General features: G+C 48.8%; 1 pseudogene; it reads right to left on the reverse strand.

Moving 5' to 3' along the window:
- Window positions 1-502: 502 nt before the first annotated feature.
- Window positions 503-8,175, reverse strand: LOC129500714 (eukaryotic initiation factor 4A-I-like; annotated as a pseudogene).
- Window positions 8,176-13,592: the final 5,417 nt, after the last annotated feature.

Genomic DNA, 13,592 nt, shown 5'->3' on the forward strand with positions numbered 1-13,592 from the left:
ACATACCTGAATATACCAAGAACCACTGAATTTTACACTTTAAATGGGTGAATTACATGGTATGTGAATTACGTTTCAAAGTGGATATAAGAGGGCAGCCCCAGTGGCCCAGCAGTTTAGCACCGCCTTCAGCCCAGGGCGTGATCCTGGGGACCCAGGGTTGAGTCCCCCATCGGGCTCCCTGCTAGGGGCCTGCTTCTCCCTCTGCCTGTGTCTCTGCCTCTCTCTCTCTGTCTCTCTCATGAATAAATAATAAAATCTTTTTTAAAAAAAGAACAAAGTGGATTTAATAAATAGGCAAAGAAAGCACCAGTCAAAATCATACATTGTCTTATAACTGCAGTTGCAGTTATAAGGTTTTTTTGCCTCAAAAAGTGACATTTATTCAAAGAAAAAGAAAAATGACAAATGTCCATCCCTTGGCTCCTTTGCCTCCCCGCTCCTGCTCCTCTTCTGCCCCCCAGACCAAGGCCCATGTCAGGCTAGGTGGCAAGACCGTGCCTCAAATGAAGTCAGCAACATTGAAGGGCATCTCCTCAATGGAGGTGTTGTAGAAGGTATGAAGGTCTCAAAGAGTCCTCTTGTCTTCTTTTGTCATCATGTTTATAGCCACACCCTTACGGCCCAATTGTCCACCATGACAGATTCTGTGAATATAGTTTTCCCTGTTGGTGGAAAGGTCACAGTCAATGCTTCTGGCCAGCAGGTGATTGGTAATCAATACTCTGCTAGAGCCTGAGTGGAACTCCCTCATGATAGCATCTTGTTCCTTCTGGTCCATGTCTCCATGTATGGCGGACACAGTGAAGTCTCAGGTGTTCATCTTCTAGGTGAGCCAATCCACCTTTCTTCGGGTGTTGATGAGTATGACCACCTGCATGATGGTCAGGGTCTCATAGAAGTCGCAGTGTTCAGTTTCCACTCCTCTCACTCCACGTTGATGTAGAACTGGTGGATACCCTCCAGGGTCAACTCCTCCTTCTTGACCAAAATCTGAATGGGGTCCCTCATGAACATCTTGGTCACCTCAAGTACGTCGGAATGCATCATGGCAGATACCAAACCACCTGGGTGTTGCTGTTGAGCATCTGGAATAGGTCATAGATCTGGTCCTCGAATCCATGGCTTAACATTTCATCAGCTTCGTCCAGTACAAAAACTCTTGATGTATCTGGGAGACAGGTATCTGCAGTTCAGCATGTCAAACACATGACCTGGGGGGCCCATGACATGGGGAGCCTCCATCTGAAGCTTCTGCACCTCGGCATATACGTTGGTCCCCCCAATGCAGGCATGGCAGGAGGCAACCATGTAATCTCCCAATGCCATAACTACCTTCTTTATCTGCTGAGCCAACTCTCTAGTGGATGCCAGGACCAAGGCCTGTGTAGCCTTTAGATCCAATTCAATTTGTTGCAGAATCGGTATGGCAAGAGTGACGGTTTTCCCAGTCCCAGATTGGGCTTGAGCGATCAACATCATAACCCTTGATACAAGGAAGCATGGCTTGCTCCTGTTTTGTGCCCAAGACTGCGAATCCGAGAAACCAAGAAGCCGACACTGATGCAAGCACTCGAGGGTCTATTAACAAGCTCGAGCTTGGGTCCTGGTATACCCGACACAGTGGAGCAGGGACTTGGACCCTGTGGTGGGTTACAGCTGGGTTTTTATGGGCTGGTCTAGGGGTAAGGTGGGGTTTTTCAGTAAGGGTGAGGGTGGAAAAAATCTCCAGTAAAGAGGTCCCACAAGCTCTTGCTTCCTTATTCTGATCAGGGCGTGCTTTGTGTTTTTTTTTTTTTTTCTGTAGCCGGGGTTAAGGTAGAGGTCAGTACCTGGTCACAGTGGCCTGAGATGGCTGCCGAAGCTACAATGGCTGTGCTTGTGCCAATGTTAAGCTTGAATGGCCCCAGTTCTCTCGGCCTCCACATTTCCCCCTCTCGGGGAACCTAAAGAAGGACCCAATCATGGGTCCAGTTTGGTCTCAGTAACAAGGTCTAGTGGTTGGTATCGTCTAAGTACCATAAGCTGGACTGTACTCATTGTCTTTGACAAAAGTAACTAATCTATTGATAATGCAGGGCCCAAAGGTGAGGAGAAGGAGGAGGATTATGAGGGGCCCAGCTATGGTGGACAAGGTAGTGAGCCAGGGGGAACGATTGAACCAGGATTCGAACCAGCCTTGTTGCTGTTCTCATTCTCACTTAGCCAAACTTTCCTGACATTTGCCATAGATTCACAGACTATCCCTGGGTGGTCAGTGTAGAAACAGCACTCTTCGTTTAGGGCAGCACATAACCCTCCCTGTTGTAAGAAGACTAAGTCTAATCCTCTTCTGTTTTGAAGGACAACCTCGAACAAGGATGTTAGGGAATCTTGGAGGCGGGAGATAGAGGTTTCTATCCGTTCTATGTCTAGATCAATTGCTGCTTTAAGACTGTCGTAGTGGGAGTTCTGTGTGGCTAGTGAGGTGATACCTGTCCCTGCACCTGCTAACCCAAGTCCTAACAGTACAGCAATGGTGACAGCTGAGATGGGCTCTCTTCTATCTCGTTTGTGGGTACCTGCATTGAACCATTGAAGCAGCTGCTCATCTGAGTGATAAATAATTTTAGGAAGTAGTTGAACTAATACACAGAAGCCCTTTGTCTGATTGTCTAGCCATGAAAACAGGGGGTTAGTCCTGTAGAACATTCCCACCAGCCATTTTGAGGAGGTAGGTGGTAGTCCTAGCTGGATATAGATTTGATATCATTACATAGGGACTGGTATTGGGATGAGGGGGGGCCCTGTACAGAGCCCCTGACCTGATATTGATTGTAAAGTGAGTCCTTGAGTCTTTTGCTGCCTTCTACAGTCATTGGGACTGAAGGTTGTTTTATATTGACCTGTTATTGCAATTCCTTCATAGAAGAGGGGGCAGATGTCATAGCACAGCCAGCAGGATCGGGTAAGAGTGGGCTTAGTTGCATTGAGGAATTTGTAAGCCTGGGACATTAGGGTCAAAAGAGGGTGCTGAGAGGGGTCGAAGGGAAGGCAAGTCAGAACTAGGGTATCCCGACCGGAGGGGTTACAGGAGGATTTTAAAGGGGGGGGTACTGCAGTTTTGACCACTGGTGGCCTTGTTTTTGCCTGAGATTGGGGTGGCACTAGTGCAGGGTTGGGCCTACCCCTTGAGTTTGACTTAGAGGCTTTTCAAGTTGCCTGATCATGAATTGGGCTCCATAGTCGTGTAGATAAAGCCGGAGTCCCCGTAGGAGTCCTATTCCCCAGTTTGTATTCTGTTTCCCAGCCTCTGTAAAGGAAATGGTGACCGGGTTACAGAGGAGATGGGAGTTTGCTCACGTGCTGCCCGAGCATGAGGGGCCCGTGGTGTTTCGTTGGATTTTTATAAGGCCATCTGGATCCTGTAACAGCCAATAACATGTCCCAGTTTGTTCGCAACCCCATGTCTTACAGAAGCAATCCTCGGGGCCTCCACATTTGGAGACCTTATTATGGTCAGAGAGGGGGCCGGGCATGCGTAAAAGCAGGTGGCACGGAGGGAGCTTAAGCTCCACACGCTGACACATCCAGGTACTTGGCCAAGGAGAGCCGAGGGGCCGTGGTGGGCCCCGAAATGTTTTGGGTTGCATAAGTCAAAGGTTAGATTGGGCCACCAGGTTCCCCTACGGTGTATTCCTGACAGCTGGCTTATTATTTCCATAGAACTCAGGGTGAGGATTTACCAGGTTAGATTTAGTGGTTGATGAGAATTGGTTTTAGCCGTGAGGGGATACAGTGCAAGTAACATTAGCAGGGTACATGAGAACGATGCAGTCTTAGCTTTAGGGGATTGTCCTTGTCGGGTTGACTCTTCCATTCTGGAACAAAATGAGGACAGCATGTGGATCAGCTGGCCAGACGTGAGTGTAGTGGACCCAGGGAGTTATCCCGTCCACCTTGAGAGTGGTGGGAGTGGTCAGGATCACAATGTAGGGTCCTTTCCAGTGAGATTGGAGTGTCTGCTGCTGATGTCTCTGCATGTACACCTAATCGCCTGGTCGATATCGATGAGGTCAGGGGGTGGCCCAGTTTCATAGCGGGCCTTCAGCTTAGGCCATACCTGTTCATGGGCTCTTTGTAACATTTGGAGCAAGAAAAGTTGTTGATCATCAAATTCAGCAAGCACCTCAGGTTTTAAATTGGGGATAATAGGTAGAAGAAGACCGAACATGATCTCGTAGGGGGTAAGTCCCATTTTATATGGGGAGTTTCATACCTTATATAGGGCGAAGGGGAGGAGAGTCACCCAGTCCCCGCCAGTCTCCAGGGCTAATTTAGTTAAGGTCTCCTTTAATGTTCTGTTCATCCTCTCTACCTGTCCTGAGCTTTGGGGCCTATATGCACAATGTAATTTCCAATCTGTCCCAAGTACTAGTGCCACTCCCTGTGTTACCTTAGAGATGAATCCTGGTCCGTTGTCTGATCCAATCTTAACAGGAAAACCATACCTCGGTAAGATGTCTTCCAGCAGTTTCTTGGTCACGGTCTGTGCTATTTCATGTTTGGTGGGAAATGCCTCTGGCCACCCTGAAAAAGTATCTACAAACACCTGTATCCTCCGTATCTTCCAGGTTTTACCTCCGTGAAGTCCACTTCCCAGTAGGTTCCTGGGCAGTCTCCCCGGAGCCGGATGCCCGGGTTAGATCCATGGGCAGTAGCATTAGTTAATTGGCATGTGTGGCACCTTGCCACAATCTGCTCGATCTTTGCTCAAGAGTCCTTAATAGTGATCTTTGCACGTCATATGAGGTCTTCCATCTTCCTTGTTCCCATATGAGTACTCCGAAGCATTTTGGATAGGACTCATCATCCTAGTTCCTCTGGCAGGGTGATGCTGGAGTCTGCGGCCCTCCACCAGCCACGCAAGCACTGGGTCATAAGCAAGCATTTGATCCAGTGTAAGTCAGCATCAGTATAGTTGGGGGTGTCGGGCAGGGTCGCTGCCCCCCGGATCGGGTAGCGTGGTTGTTAAGACCTGGGTCACTGAAAGGGCCACCTCCTTTGCTTTTGAGTCAGCTAGCTGGCTTCCCCTGGCTACTGGCGTGTCTGCCTTTTGGTGTCCCAGGCGATGGATGATGGCTAGGGCCTTGGGCAGCCAGAGGGCCCTCAGGAGTTCAAGGATCTGTTTTGTTTTTAATAGTTTTTCCTTCCGCTGTCAGAAGCCCTCTCTATATATGAAGGGCTCCGTGGATGTGAGCAGTGGCAAAGGCGTACGTGCTGTCGGTGTAAATGTTTATTCGTTTATCTTCTCCCATGGTCAGCGCCTTGGCCAGTGCGGTCAGTTCTGCCCGTTGAGCTGACGTTCCGGCTGCCAATGGCTCTGCCCAGATGGTCTCTGTTTCTGTGGTTACGGCTGCCCCCGCGTATCTGATTCCTTCTCGGACAAAACTGCTGCCATCTGTATACCACGTGGCATCCGCGTTCGGCAGTGGCTGGTCGTGGAGATCGGCCAGGTGACTCCGTGCACCTGTGCCAGAATTTCTTGACAATCATGCAGAGGGGGGGTCCCCAGTCTGGGTTAGGGAGTAGCATTGCCGGACTCAGGGTTGTCGGTGGCTTGAATAAAATCCTAGTGGGGGTTAGCAGTAGGCTCTGATAATGGGTCAGACGGGCATTGCTGATCCAGCAGTCTGGGGGCTGTTTGAGTGCCCCTTCAATAGCATGTGGGGTGGTAACATGCAGTTCTTGCCCCACGGCCAGCTTGTCTGCATCTTTGACCCTAGTGGCCATCACGGCAATAATTTTTAAGCATGGGGGCCATCCACCGTGTCCAGCTTTTTGGAGAGAGAGGTTCCTGGAAGAGACCCATAGCCTATGTACTGGACAAGGACCCCTTCTGCCACCTGTCTTTCTCGCCCACATACAGGTAGAAGGGCTTGGTTAGGTCGGGCAACCCAAGCAAGAGCCGGGGCAGACAGCAAGGCCTGTTTAAGGTCATTAAAGGCTTTGTTCATGGCCTCGGTCCATTCAAAATTTTGCTGGTGCCTGGTGGCCTCATAGAGGGGTCTGGCCATCTTGGCAAAACCTAGAATCCACAATCACAGAATCCTGCTGACCCCAGGAATTCATGTACCTGGCGGGCCGTTGCAGCTGTGGGATCCTTAGGACGGTTTCTTTCCGTGCATCCGTCAACCATCTTTGTCCATCCTTCAATTTGTACCCAAGGTAGCTCACCTGTGCTCTGCACATCTGGGCTTTTTTAGTGGAGGCCCAGTATCCTAGGGCCGCTACGGTCTGGGTTTTGAGTCGGCTGTCTGTCCTCTCCCAAGACAGACTTCTGGGCTTCCACCTGAATTTGTTCACTCTCTTCGGTGGTGAAGAGAACCTGCAAGAGCTGTCGGCAGTCATCCCAAGTAGGCAGGTGGGTAAGGAGAACAGGATCTAAAAACCCGATTAGATCTTTCTGGTTATCAGAGAATTTTGCATTCTGGTTTCTCCAATTATATAAATCACTGGTGGAGAATGGCCAGGATAACATTGGCGGTCCGCCAGTCTCGTGGCAGGGGGGGTCCCATGGCACAGAGGGGAAGGGTGGTGGAGTCAGCCAGCCCTGTATTAGGAGGTGGGGCTGCCCGGTGTGGCCGTCCGCATGTCCCCACTGCCAGCCCATTCACAGGAACTCCCTCATCAGGGAGGGGTGGCGCCTCTTCTGCAGCCCCCGGTGCCTCTGATGGGAGGGCGAGGGGGCATCGGGTAGGATAGGGTGGTGGGAGAACCAGGTCCCCCGGGGAGGAATCCTGAAAGGCTAGATGAAGGCGCTTTTTGGTCCTAGAGTCAGTGTCCTTCTCGGCCTTTCGCAGGGCTAGAATCTTGGTAGGTCCTGCTTTGGGGGGTGAAAATGGTTTTAGCCAAGGAGGGGGATTCTTGATCATGTCCTGCCAGGCCAGGATGTAGGGCACCTGGTCAAGGTGGCCGTCCGGTTCATTCCTGAAGATCACGGCCTTAATCTGTCAGATAATAGGTAGGTGGAAAGTTCCTTGTAAGGGCCACCCCACCTCAAAGGTTGGCCATTCTGACATGCAGTAAGCTTGAAAGTTTTCTCTCCGTATGTCTGTGCTCAGATTATGAGCTCTTTCCCTAACGTGCGAGAAGTGGGAGAGCGTAAGAGACAGGGGGTGGTTTGTGTCCGCCCCATTATGTCCTCGGTCCACACCAAGGCACAGACAGTTATGACAGTTAACAAAGACACGGTAAGACAGACAAGCGCTCACACAGGTAACAAGGACACAGTAACGAACGTTCCAGGGCGGCCGCGGAGACAAAACAGAAAGTAGACCGCAGGGCTGGCAGCCGGCCCTCCTCACAGATGGGGCCTTCGTCCTCCCGGCGGGGGCAAGGGACGTCTCCCAAGACCTCCGGGCCCCGGCCCGCCAGCGCGTCCGCCTAAGCCGATGTCAACCTAATACACGTTGGAACTCCGACAGGTAGAAATACAGTATAGAGCTCGCAGAGAATATGCGCGCAGAAGGTGGGAAAGTTGAGTGCGCTCACCCCGCGTGGGACCCTCCGGGTCGGTCCTGGGGGTCTCTCGGACCCGGACTGCCCCCAAATGTTGGGCCCAAGATTGCGAATCCCAGAAACCACCAAGGAGCCGACACCGATGCAAACACACGAAGGTTTATTAGCAAGCTCGAGCCTGGGTCCTCGTATACCCGACACAGAGGAGCAGGGACTTGGGCCCCGAGGGGGGCGGGGTGTTCCAGCTGGATTTTACGGGCTGGTCTAGGGGTAAGGTGGGGTTTTTCAGTAAGGGTGGGGATGTGAGAATCTCCAGTGAAGAGGTCACACAAGCTCTTGCTTCCTTATTCTGATAAGGGCGTGCTTTGTTTTTTCTGTAGTGGGGCAAGGTAGAAGTCAGTACCTGGTCACGGTGGCCTGAGATGGCTGCCAAAGCTACAATGGCTGTACTTGTGCCACTGTTAAACTTAAATGGCCCTAATTCTCTCAGCCTCCACACCTGGATGGCAGAAGGCTTCTGAAACCATAGGCGTAGATGCCGTGGAGAAGAGACTCAAAGAGGTTCATGTCATCAAAGCTGTCAACAATCTCATTCCAGTTACTCTCGATGACACCTTTGGGCTCCATCCCATTGGGGCCATTGTCTTTGGATCGGGAATCCTGCCTCACAGACATGATCCTTAGAAACTCAGTTATGGAGGTTTTTAAAAGAGCATTGAAAACAATTAATTTGTAAACCAAGTAACGTAGGAATTCTTACTTTTACACTATTTCTGAATCAAAAGTGAGAATGAGAACCATGAATGAAATCAAATAAAAAGTAAATATCTGATATATTAAAGATACTAAATATCTGGTATTATCCTTCACTCTTCAGGATATTGAGAAAAGATGTGTCCACTCATTGCAAAAGGTGATAAAAGAACTCACCTGAAATGTGGTTCTTGTCTCCTTTTCTAGGGGAAGGCCAGAGTCATGAGAAGACAGAACTACAGAAAGGAAAAGAAGTCATGAGACAAAGGCCAGAAATTCTCTAGCCAATTTGGCATCTTTGTGAAAATGTTTAAAAAGTGCCCCTTATATGAAACAGACGCAGCTCCACATGGATTGGTGAGGGGAGTGTGGATTCCAGCTACCGCTAATTTCACCTGTGAGGAGAACGGCAGAGTCTGATGGTGCCAACGACTGTTCTCAGAGCTCCCAGACTGGCCATTCTGGTCCTGGGCAGTGTGGGCAGGGGAGCCACTAACATGTACTTTGGCCCTGGTACCAAAATGCGCCAGTTCAAATCCTAACCATTGCTGCTACCTGGTCAAATAACTTTGCGTTAACTCAGTCATCAGCAAGGTGAGGATAAACACGTGCCTACCTCGAAGGATAGTTGCAAAGATTAAACGTGGGGAGAGGGGGCACCTGGGTGACTCAGTGGTTGAGCATATGTCTTTAGCTCAGGTTGTGATCCTGGGGTCCTGGGATCCAGCCTCCTATCAAGTTCCCTGCAGGGAGCCTGCTTCTCCCTCTGCCAAGTCTCTGCTTCTCTCTGTGTGTCTGTCATGAATAAATAAAATCTTTAGGGCAGCTCAGGTGGCTCAGTGGTTTAGCGCTGCCTTCAACCCAGGATCAAGTCCCATGTCAGGCTCCCTGCATGGAGCCTGCTTCTCCCTCTGCCTGTCTCTTGTGAATAAATAAATAAAATATTTTTAAAAATAAAATATTTAAAAATAAATGTGTGGGGAGAAGGAAAGCGATTATAATTCTGCTTGCCAGAGGGTGCAGGGGAGCTGGGGAGTCCCCTCACCCCATCTCCTGGCAGGTGCAGAAAAGCAGAGGCTCTTCCCCTCATGAAGTTATCTTTGCCAATGGGCTTGTAAGACACCTGAACACCAGGGAACTTTGCCCTTGAAAGCTATGAAATCCTGATTGGTGGCTTTAATTGTTGCATGGTAGGGTTTTTTTTTTTTTAATGTTTGTTTTATAAAGAGGAATAATTGCTGGTGGATTTTCTTCCGGAAGCCAGAATAGGCTCCAAGGCACATTCCTCTTTGTTCGTGGACTAATGAAAACTTTGACTTTCATTTGTCATGTCAAACAAAAACTCGAGTCCCTGTTTAACAATATTTGGGGGGCCCTGGTGGCGCAGTGGTTTAGCGCCGCCTGCAGCCTGGGGTGTGATCCTGGAGACCCAGGATCGAGTCCCACATCGGGCTTCCTGCATGGAGCCTGCTTCTCCCTCTGCCTGTGTCTCTGCCTCTCTCTTCGCTCTCTCTGAATGAATAAGTAAATAAATCTTTAAAAAAAGAAGTACAGCAATTTAAAAAAATACAATATTTGGGGGGAGCAGCCCAGGTGGCTCAGCGGTTTAGCACTGCCTTCAGCCCAGGGCCTGATCCTGGAGACCTGGGATCAAGTCCCATGTCTGGCTCCCTGCATGGAGCCTGCTTCTCCCTCTGCTTGTGTCTCTGCCTCTGTCTTTCATGAATAAATAAAATATTTTTAAAAAAACAATATTTGCGTAGTGATAGCAAAACCCAACCCAGAGAGTGGTTTGGGGGCTTTTGTGAGGTTATTTATGTAAAATCTGGCACAGATCAGTTCTCCCTAAAGAATGAGGATTCTGATGACTGTCATTCCCATATAACAAACAAGACTGAGAGTCAGCGAGACTAAGTTATCCAGGTCATAAAGCTTGGAAGTGGCAGTGACTAGATTTGAATCTGCCTCTGAGTCTAGAACCTCTGCTATTTGTCACTGGGCTGCTCTAAAGACAAATACAGAAAAGAGGGGATGCCCACCAAATCCGTGAAAGGACAGGCCAGGAGGCAATTCATTTCTGATGGCAGTTGTAACTAACTTTGTGCTAAATGAAACCAACGGAAATGTATTTTCTTACAGTTCTAGAAATCCAAATCTCAAAAGGAGTTTTACACACTTAAAATCAAGTGTTGAGCAGATCTGATTCCTTTTTGAAGTTCCATGGGGTGAAGCGTTTCTTACCTTCCCCCAGCTTTTAGAAGCTACTGTCATCGCCCCCTTCCTCCATCTTCAAGGCCAGTTGCATAACACTTCTCCTTCCCTCCGCCTGCCTTCCTCTTATAAGACCCTTTTGATTTCATTGGGTCCACCTGGATACCCATGCTACTCTTCTCAAGACCTTCAAGTTAATCACACCTGCAAAGTCCTTTTTGCCATTTAAGGGAACATACGCACTCTGGGGATTAGGGCACGGACAGCTGGACAGCCCGGGTGGCTCGGCGGTTTAGCGCCGCCTTCAGCCCAGGGCCTGATCCTGGAGACCTGAGATCGAGTCCCACGTCGGGCTCCCTGCATGGAGCCTGCTCCTCCCTCTGCCTGTGTCTCTGCCTCTCTCTCTCTCTCTCTAATAAATAAAATCTTTTTTTTTAAAAAAAAGGACATGGACATCTTTGGGTCCACAGTGCAGCTCACCACAAGAAGTCAAGGACAAAGGCAGAAAAGAGGAAGCTTCTGCTGACAAATGACCTGTTTGCCAGGTAATAAAACATAGGGAAGGGGGTGGTTTCTAGAACCACATCTTTGAGGTTCTGCCACTGACCTGCTCTCTCTCTGTGCTTTGGTGCCTTGTCCATGTAAAAGGAAGATAATCATAACGTCCTCACAGGGTTGTTGCGAAGCATAATGCAGGGCACATTGGAAGCACCTGAGATGCATCACCTGCATGGTTCGGTTCCCTTCCTACTTGGAGAGACATTACCTCCCAACTAACTTCCCCTCTCTGGCTCCAGGACCATCAGATAGATGCCTTCTGCTCAGCAACTGGGAGTCACCCAGGAAAACCCACTGGATGGAATAAAGGTCTGGTGCCCCTAGACTCAGTTTTGCCCATGACATCCAGCAGGGTTTCCTTTTCTATACCCAACTTTCTAGAAAAGGTCTTTCTTGAGTCAGGTTCTCTCACTACTTTGCTCAGACCAGTGTCTACACCTGAGAGGCGCTGTCTCCCTTCATTTCTGAAGGGCAGGTATGAGAATTTTCACATGCCCCTCAAAACCCTACCCAGGTGTTGACTTTATGAAGTCTTCCATCACCCTCCAGGGATATTTTATTAATTAACCTCCTGCAGTGCCTGAGAGGTGACCAGCTCTTCCTCGGCTTCCTATCAACAGTCCCTCAAACACATGAAGGGTGAACTGTAAAATGAATGGGGGGATGTGTGAGCCCAAAACTGGGCAGGGCTAGTGGTGTGGGCTAGGTGATTGTTGAGGTTCCCTGGTCAGGAGATTTGGAGAGCAGTGGAGTCATTTTCTGGGTGCTACTTCTGGATTTCTTACCTTGCCCACCATTCTCTAGCATCTCAAGGAGATCTTGAGATGTCTTTGAAGACATGAAATGTCATTTAGTATAATGTCCCCAGGTTTATCCATGTTGTTCCAAATGACAGAACTTCCTTTTTTTCTCATGGCTGAATAGTATTTCATTGCATTATATACACCATGTCTGTTTTATCCATTCATCGGCTGGTGGACACATAGGTTGTTTCCATAGCTTGACTATTGTGAATAATGCTGCAATAAACATGAGGGTGCAGCATCTCTTCGGTAGACAGCTTTCATTTCCTTTGGATATACACCCAGAAGCAGGAGCATCCATAAGGTTTTGTCACAGCTTAGGGTTCCCCAGAGGAGTGCAAGCGTCACATGGTCTGAGCCAGTTTCCTGAGTGGAGCAATTCCATCCCACTTCAATTCAGCACAGTACATCCTGGGGCTGAAACAACTCAGGCAGACAGTATCAGGTTTCAGCCCAGAGACAGGTCCAGGCAGTGAGGATCTGTGATTTTCAGCATTCCAGAAAAGCCAGCTGCTTTTCTCTGGCAGCAGCAAGGCTAAGACTGAAGGGTCAGACAGCTGTGCCCAAGCTCAAGTAAAGCCGTCCTAAGCCCTTTCTGCCTTGTCATTCTTAGAGTCCAAACTGACCTTTTAAAACTATGTACATCAGATTGGAGAAATATCTGCCGCTCAGGGTCAGACATCTGATTTTCTGAGAGCTCATTAGCAACTAAAATCTCCTTTTGAAAGCTCCAAAACTGTATCTCCACATGGAGATGGACTTTCCTTTCATGTTGCTTCCCTTTCTCCAGAGGGTCCAATAGGCAAGACACATAGAAAAAATCATCAGTTACAGAGACTCATTCTGTTACCAACATTCAGTATTTTTTTTAAAGATTTATTTATTTATTTATTCAGAGAGAGCGAAAGAGAGGCAGAGACACAGGCAGAGAAGCAGGCTCCATACAGGGAGCCTGATGTGGGACGTGATCCCTGGTCTCCAGGATCACACCCCGGGCTGCAGGTGGCGCTAAACCCGGGCTGTGCCACCGGGGCTGCCCCCAACATTCAGTTTAAATTTCAACCTGCTCACAGGCAGCAGGAAACAAGTGAGTGTGGTCCATGACACATTCTCTGCAGCTTTCCCGATTGGAATGATCCCTCTAGTGTTTAGGTTATAAGCATGTAAACTTGCATCAATTTTTATCATACATCCAGGTACAATAGCCACAAAATACAAAGCTATGTCTTTAAAAGTCCCCCTTGGGTGGTGCAGTTGGTTAAGCTTCTGACTCTTGGCTCTGGCTCAGGTCATGATCTCTGGGTCATGAGATCAAGCCCCACATCAGGTTCCACACTCAGCACAGAGTCTGCTTGAGTTTCTCTCTCCCTCTCTCTGCTCTTCCCCCCTCCTACTCTTTCTCTCTCTCTTTCTCTCTCTCTCTCTCAAATAAATAAATATTTTTAAAAGCCCCCTTTTTACCCTCTCGTTGTAAGCTTACTCAAACCCTGATCAGCAGGTCTAACATTTACAAGATCAACAACAGCTGGGGAGGGAGGTTGTGACAATGCTGCCAAGTGTTCTCTATCAAGGAAGCTCAGTGTTTCCCTCCTTCACCCTCTTTTTTTTTTTGGTCTAGTTTATCTGAAACTTTGTTTCATGGGGTGAAGTCTAGGAAAAAAGCAATCCAAGCTTCCAAGAGTCCTCTCTATATGGAGTCATACAAAACACACTTAATTCCCCAGCAAGGGAAATTGTGACAACACATGTGAAGTGTGTCTATGAGGG

Source organism: Nyctereutes procyonoides, unplaced genomic scaffold, assembly GCF_905146905.1.
Source record: "Nyctereutes procyonoides isolate TBG_1078 unplaced genomic scaffold, NYPRO_anot_genome, whole genome shotgun sequence".
Lineage (NCBI taxonomy): Eukaryota > Metazoa > Chordata > Mammalia > Carnivora > Canidae > Nyctereutes > Nyctereutes procyonoides.